Genomic DNA, 7,740 nt, shown 5'->3' on the forward strand with positions numbered 1-7,740 from the left:
ATGAAAGTATTCACCTGATTTTCATCCGAGTTTTCTTGCAAGTTGCTCGCCAATCGGAACCGTTCAAACCTCCGGATCCATTTTGCCCATTCTTGTGGTTTAGTCGAACGGCTCGGGCGGCCGTATGCTGAATGTAGCGCTCGGTCCCGCTGCTCTCGGTGCAGCGACCGCATTATCTCCGCCATCCATTTCAGCTCGCCCGTTCTTCCCACGTATCCGGGCCTCGCGAGCAAAACTAAATCAGGTAACATGTCAAACTACAGCACTTCTGACACCATGTCGTGTCTTTTAAATAAAGACTCTGGATTCGAACTGTATGAACGTGTTTACTTTACTTTCTTTAGGCAACGTTAAACATACATAACTCACTCGCGCTTCCTAGTCGCCACTCTCCTGACATCATCAACATTGCGTCAACCTAGAACACCATAGCAACAACACCACATCATGTGTTCATTCAGTGGCATCGCCATCTACTGGCCTGGCAGCAGAATGCAGCATTTTTGTGGATCTGTGTGAAAGGGTATAATTTTGGCAACGTTGTCATCTGTACTCGAAAAACACAAAGGGAAAAACGTTTTCATTTTTAGTACATCGTTGTTGTGTAAACATACCCTTATAATATAATTAAAGAAACAGGAAAAGGTAATAAATGTCTGTAAATACTTAAAGCAAAATCCGAGGTTGCATGCTGATTTTCTACGATGCCATGACAAACTACAACTCTGCAACTATTGGTGCAGATCTACTTTCATGATTCTAATGTTAAATCTTTACTTGTTTTTATACTTTTTTCCCATTTTGTTAGCTTTAAAAGCAACAGCAGTAAATTGGTGTACATTCTCAATCAAGTGTTAAGCCATCTCAAAGTTACTATCTATTGCACTTTTCATTGCGTCAATCATTGAATCAGCTGCTTCCCATCCAATGACAAATCCTCCAAACGCTCCTACAAACGGCACTCCGAGAACGACACCCGATGCTACATTCCTGCTGCCGCTGCTCCTGTAACTCCCCCGCCCACAGGCACTGCTACTATTTCCATCCCTTTACTTAGAGCAGTATCTATGATTGTTTGCATCAGTGGGGGAATGTTTTGGCGTACAAGAATCACAACTGAGGTCCCCAGTACTAACATGGCCAGACAGCCACCAGTCACCCTCCCAGTCAGTGCTCCTATAGCTTTGCGTGAAGAATTGGCTATTGGAAGAAGACACTTATTAGAATGTATAATGTCAGTTATTATACATTTCTAAAAATGTTAGTATTTTTAAAGCATGTTTCAAATATTATTAAACAATAATTTGGATCACTCAAATTGCAAAAAATAAATAAATAAAAATTATAATTGCTGCAATGCTAATATATAAGCTATCTGACAATAGAAAATATGCATTTTTTGATTGCTTTCACTGATATGAGACACAACATTACTCATTTACACAAAATTCAGTGACCACAGGCTCATTTCATAGGTGATGTTTTAACATACTGTTGTAAACTCAGAATCGAAGACCAGGAGACTTGGTTGTTTCTTCAGCAGGATTGTTTATTGAAAACACGAGCAGTCGGTAGCTGCAGTCACCAAGTCTGAATAAGTGAAATGTTCTCTTACAGTTTATATACATTTAGGGGCCGGAACCAAAAAGACAGGTTTAGGAACCGGTTCTAGACTGAGAGTGCTGCCCACCCTAATTCACTCAGCATATCTATTCAAATGCTGAGACCCGAGTACAGGACTGGCAGGACTCTCTTGTTAAAACACAAAATCCGAGAGGCATTAAGAGTTTCAGTAAAACAGGACTGACCGGAGTCTTTTGCTAGAAAACTCTGCTAATAATAATTTATACATAACCTTAACATGCTAAATTCAATGTAAACCTAAATTAAGGCCTTGTCCACACGAAGCCGGTGCGTTCCCTATCCGATCATTTTTTTCCTCATTCTAAAAAAAAATTCCGTAAACACGGCGTCGTCTCAAGAAATATCTGCGTACACACGAAACCACTGAAACCGACTGAAAACGGTGTAGTATATATGCCAGACCAGTATGGGGCGCTGTAATTCTGCCACAGAGATACACTATACACGGAGAAGAAGACTTTGAGCATGCGCATCATAGATATCATATATAAAGGCTAGGGGTGCTTCTCATTTCTTATTTGTGCATCCTCGTTTCCTTTCCTTGTTTCCTTTCCTCGCGTCTCAGCTCCGCCCCCTGTAGGATGCGAGGGAAGGCTGCAAGGAAAAGACGCGAGGACGGAGGAATCGAATGTAACTTTTTTATACATTGGAATACTTGATCACTCAAGCGTCACTTCATTGCGTCATCAGCAGCGCTCAAAGGATCTGCCCTTATGTTGTTTAAGTTTGTTTATTTAAGAAATTCATAATAAATAATAATAAAGCAAGATACCCTGTTGAAATATGTGAGATTGCAAATATATAAACTGCAAAGGTAAAGTATAAATTAAAATGATTGTGACCGATGTGAAGGGGGAGGAGAATTTAGACGTGCGTCACGTTTAAGTCGATAAAACTTTTCCGCATAGGATACACCTGTGTATCCTCGCTCATGACTCCTCGGGAAGCCTCCTAACTCCTCGATCCTCGACTCCTCGCGGTGCAATTAAAGAATTGAGATGTCCTTCAAGATGGCTGAGCTCGATCGGTTTCCGGGTCATAGGATGGAGGACGGAGGAGAGAGGAGACGAGGAGGGATATTGAGAAGCACCCTATATGTCTCGTGCGCGCTGCTGGCCAATGGAGGTCGACGTCCGCACGTGGCGGCCATCTTGCGGCAGTGTGCTCGCTCACTCGTTTAATGGTGCAAATACTTTTAAATAACCATAACTTGCCCAATTTTCTACCGATTTTCAAACGGTTTGGTTTGTTATAAACGTCAGAGATGTAGTTATGACACTACATACATACACTGCATACATATGAAAAATTATAACATACATGTTCAAGCATTCGGAATTATAGCCACGTTAATAACGTTTGTAAGAAACCAAACCGTTTGTAAATCCGTCAATATTTCAGCGAGATATGAGGATTTGTGTGCATGCTGATCACTCACCTTAATGCACAGAGCACTGACATAAGATGGCCGAACGGTGATGCCGGAAGTGACTGCGCCATAAGACATCTAGCGTTTATATATGATATCTATGATGCGCATAACCTTGCGCGCTGTATTCGAACCAAGAAGAAGAAGAAGAAGACGAAGATTATCGCTTGTTGCTCACCACAGTTGCAGAGAAGCAATAGATTCTGCTGTAATAAAGCTAGTAGGCTTAGTAGCTTCTGCAGCACGAACACAATCATGTAAGTCCGCCATTATTGTTGTTGCTGTTACGCGTGACACAGACGGCACGTGATGTGATGACATCATCGTTTCACAAAATATACGGATTGGCTGTACACACGAAACCGCAAGGGTGTCGTTTTCAGATTTATCCACTTTGGGACCCGGTTTCAAAAAATAGCGGTTTCAGTCTCCCAAAACGCCGGATCCGTGTGGACGAAAAGCCAATACGATAAAAAATGTATACGTATACAGCGAAACGCGTCTCCGTGTGGACGGGCCCTAAACCTTTTAATAAATTTGGAATCCCACAATACCTCCCATTATACTTCACTGCTGTTGATGTTGGATAATAAAAGTAATACTGTCATTAAACCATTTGTATACTAACTTGCAGCATGAGGCAGAAGAACAACATGGCAGAGCCTATTAATTCAGAAAAAGAAAAAAAAAGAAGTAAAACCTGTAATTACCTGCGGTGATGCACCTGTTCGGATAGGCTGTAGATTATTCACTGATATAAATAAAAATGACATGTATGTGAGAAAGAAAACTACATTGTACAAATATGAAGAAAATTAGGATTAAATATAAACTTTTTATGAAATAAACATGGATATACAGTACTCACATCCACTTGCAAACTCTGTCTGTTAAGCTCAGCTGAAATATCAAGCAAGATATAAGAGTGTGAAGACAGAAAGGGGAGTTTTGCATTCTTCAACAACAGGAGTCGTGAACAAATACTGTATTCACACCTTTCTAGAGCACTTTCATTTCATGGGTTCAACAAACATGTCAAACCTGAGCAAACCTAGTCAATAGACAAGAATCCAAATAATTTATACATTCATTTATGTATCTGAATCATTCACAAACATGCATGATTTTTACTTATTTATATTATTTAAGCATGCTGGGAACTACAGAGCCACTGCCCAGGGCAGCGTTCAGCATCGAAGAGCCTTTGCCACCAATGCTCTCTATATGATCAACTAATCTCACAATGCTTTTGAGAAATGCAGCCCTAGGCAGTGAAGGGAAAGGTGTTGGTAGTTCATGCTAATGTTCAGTTGGACATTTAGAGGAGTTTTATTGAAAGTTGTGGTTACCATTGTGCTGAAGAGTAGCTCTGACAACTGTGATTTTCACTTTGATGCAACTTGATGTGTTTAATTATCCTGGAAATCCAGATCCAAATCTGAAAGATTAATGGTCTGGCATCGACTAATGAAAATTGCCCAGCTCGAGGGGCGGCACCAAGCATGCATTTGAAAATCTCACTGCACGCAATTGGATAACACTACGACCAATCACAACAATAAGCCCCATTCGTTTAGCTACTAGTGGAGCTAACTGTTAGATTAGAAGGCATTTATTATACTCAACGCCAGAGTAAACTCGCTGAGCAAATTCAATTTGTGCTCTCGCGAGAACTCTGGATTTCCAGGGTAGTGTTTAATAACTAAATCACAATTTCTCATTGAAGCACGTGTTGAAGTGTTCATCCTGAGCTTTAATGGAAATTGTATGATGGGTCAATGTAACTCAGTTGAGTTAAAACAGCTTTCCCTTGTTTTATGTTACATCAAACTGATTGAAGTCTGTTACAGCAACAACATTATAAATTGTAGGTATAATCAGGTAGAAATATCTCCTTAAAACAACAGCTGCACAGGTTCACTTTTTACAGTGTATTATTTTCAATAAAACATCAACATCTTTGTTAATTCTCAATGTGAACATCTAGACGTATGACAGCTGTGGTTGTAGTCAGTTGTAGTTCTTATTTTTCTGGTTGTTTCTTTTTCTGTTCTTTTTTCCAGTGATTCTGATTGTTAACCCCCAAATATCCATGTAACCATGTAACCCCCTGTAGTGCACACTGCGCAGTGTTGACTTCATGTGGGGCCTACATAGAAAATGAGGACAAAACTGGCTGGTCCCCAGTAAGATAGCCCAGGTCAAACACATCTGGGCCACATGGGTGTCCTGGTCGAGGTAAAGAAGAGGTTCCAGTCCAGGAAAGCCTCCAATGTTAGTTTGGGTAACAGTAGCCGCGTTTCCACTGTCGGGCCAGAGCCGGGCGTGCTAGTGCGTGCCAGGGACAGCGAGTTTCCACTGTCACTTCAGGGGCTCGATCTGGGCTTACTCGGGGCCAACGGCCAGGACTTTCTGGCCCGTCGAATACCTTGGGCCAAAGCGGGCCAGCTCGGGCTAGAGGAGTGTTTACGAACAGAGGCGGGGTTTACCTGAGTCTGGAGACGCCAGCGCCGGATGATTCTGTCAGCATTAAAGACTTTTAAAACAATTCAACTCACTTTCATGTTTGAATGCCTTCGTGATGCGATATGGATTCTGATCACCGTATAAGGTAGAAATATTTACATGCGATGCATAAGTCTATGCACGCTAACAATTACCATTTACAGTAAACATAGTAAATACGCTTGAAGACGACAACGTCAGACGAAGAGCCTACGCGCTCGAAGCGTTACTGTGTGTGAGTCTACTATTACATTTTTCATATTTTGGAGCCATGGTGTGCCGACTTTTTTACTTTTTTCATATAACATATATGAAATATCAAAGCACACGTCAAGCACAGACTGCAGAGTGTCATTGTAAAAGCTAGTGATCGACCGATATTGATTTTTTATAACCGATACCGATTATTTGCATGTTTATGTGCCCGATAACCGATATGCAGAACCGATATTTATTTACTGTTATACTTCTGTTTAGTCTAATGTTTTCATATGGAGAAAATAATATCCCCTTTGCAGAAATGTAATTCATTTTAAACAGTTTTAGAAGGTTTATGTGCGATTTAATAGGTTTAAAGAGTGAGGAATAATTCACTGGGTAATATTAATTCACTGAATAATATTAGCTGGAATATAACATTGTCAGGAAAGTAACTAACAAAACAGCATATTTGCATTTTTCAACTAGTATGTTATTAATTATTAATAATGTTTTGTCGGTCTTGATCATGAAATGCTTTCTGACAAAGTGCTATGCATTTACACAGAACTATAACTTAGGCTACTCAACCGCGATCGCGCGTGGAGATAATAAATAATTAATTTCCACAGAGCAGTATTTATTTAGATTTGTATTAGCGAAATAATGGTTATGTAGTAAATGATAATATAATTTAGTGTGTTTAAACAAGATAATCTTGTCAAAAGTTTCATGCAGTAGCCATGCTTGAGCATTCCTGATCATCAACCCAGTGAGTGCTCAGCAATATGAACAAACTTTTTTTTCGAGACTATATAAACAACACTTTGTCAGTTGGCATTTCATGATCTAGATTGAATATAGATCATGAAATGCCAACTGACAAAGTGCTGTTTATCTATGCATTTACAGAACTATAACTTACTCAACCGCTATCGCGCGTGGAGATAATAAATAATTAATTTCCACAAAGCGGTATATTTAGATGTGTATTAGCGAAATAATTGCTATGTAGTAGATGATAATATAATCTAGGGTGTTTAAACAAGATAATCTTGTCAAAAGTTTCATTCAGTGGCCGTGCTTGAGCATTCCTGATCATCAACCCAGTGAGTGCTCAGTAATATGAACAAACTTTTTTTTTCGAGACTAATGGTGATCAAATACAACAGATAGAGAATTAAATTCAGCGCTTTTATTTTCAACATGCACTCATTCATGTCTGTTTTATTTAATTCATGTAAAGTTACGTCTTTATTGGGGCAGGACATGACGGATTACGCTACGTGACTCCATGAGTTCGTCTCAATTTTTTAGAACCAAGCTGCATAAATAAACTATATCAGGCATTTATGTCTCAAATCTAATTTCTGCATGTCTGTTATGTTAAATAAAGTTGAATAATTAAAGCAAAGCAAGCAGAACATATACTTTACATGTGCACAGAGTTTGTTGTTGACTGATCTCCTCAGTCGCGGGCTGCAATGGCGGAATTCTCAAAACGGCCACAAGATGGCGCCGTTTATCGGCGAATCCGATACAAAACCGATACCCGATTATGGGAAAATGCTTAAATATGGGGAAAAATATCGGTAAACCGATACATCGGTCGATCACTAGTAAAAGCATTTTATTTTTATCCTCATTCATCATGTACTTTCCAATAATAAAACACGCTAAATCACACATACTGTATTTAGACATAATAATACCATGTTATCAATTGTGTTATGGCCATTTGTCTCTGATAAATTGAGAAAGATAAAAAAATAAAAAATATATAAAGATAAAAAGATACAAAGCAGGGCAAGTTTAGCACTAATGATTAATAAAAAAAAGAATAAAAAAAAACAGCACATGTATGCGTGATAAATGTATGCAGGAAATTAACGTGTGACTGCAACACAATTTAATAATTAACAGCAATAGTATGCAAGGTCTAAATGAGTCTTAATGAATCTGAA

Source organism: Abramis brama, assembly GCF_963993115.1.
Source record: "Abramis brama genome assembly, chromosome: 3".
NCBI classification, from domain to species: Eukaryota; Metazoa; Chordata; class Actinopteri; order Cypriniformes; family Leuciscidae; genus Abramis; species Abramis brama.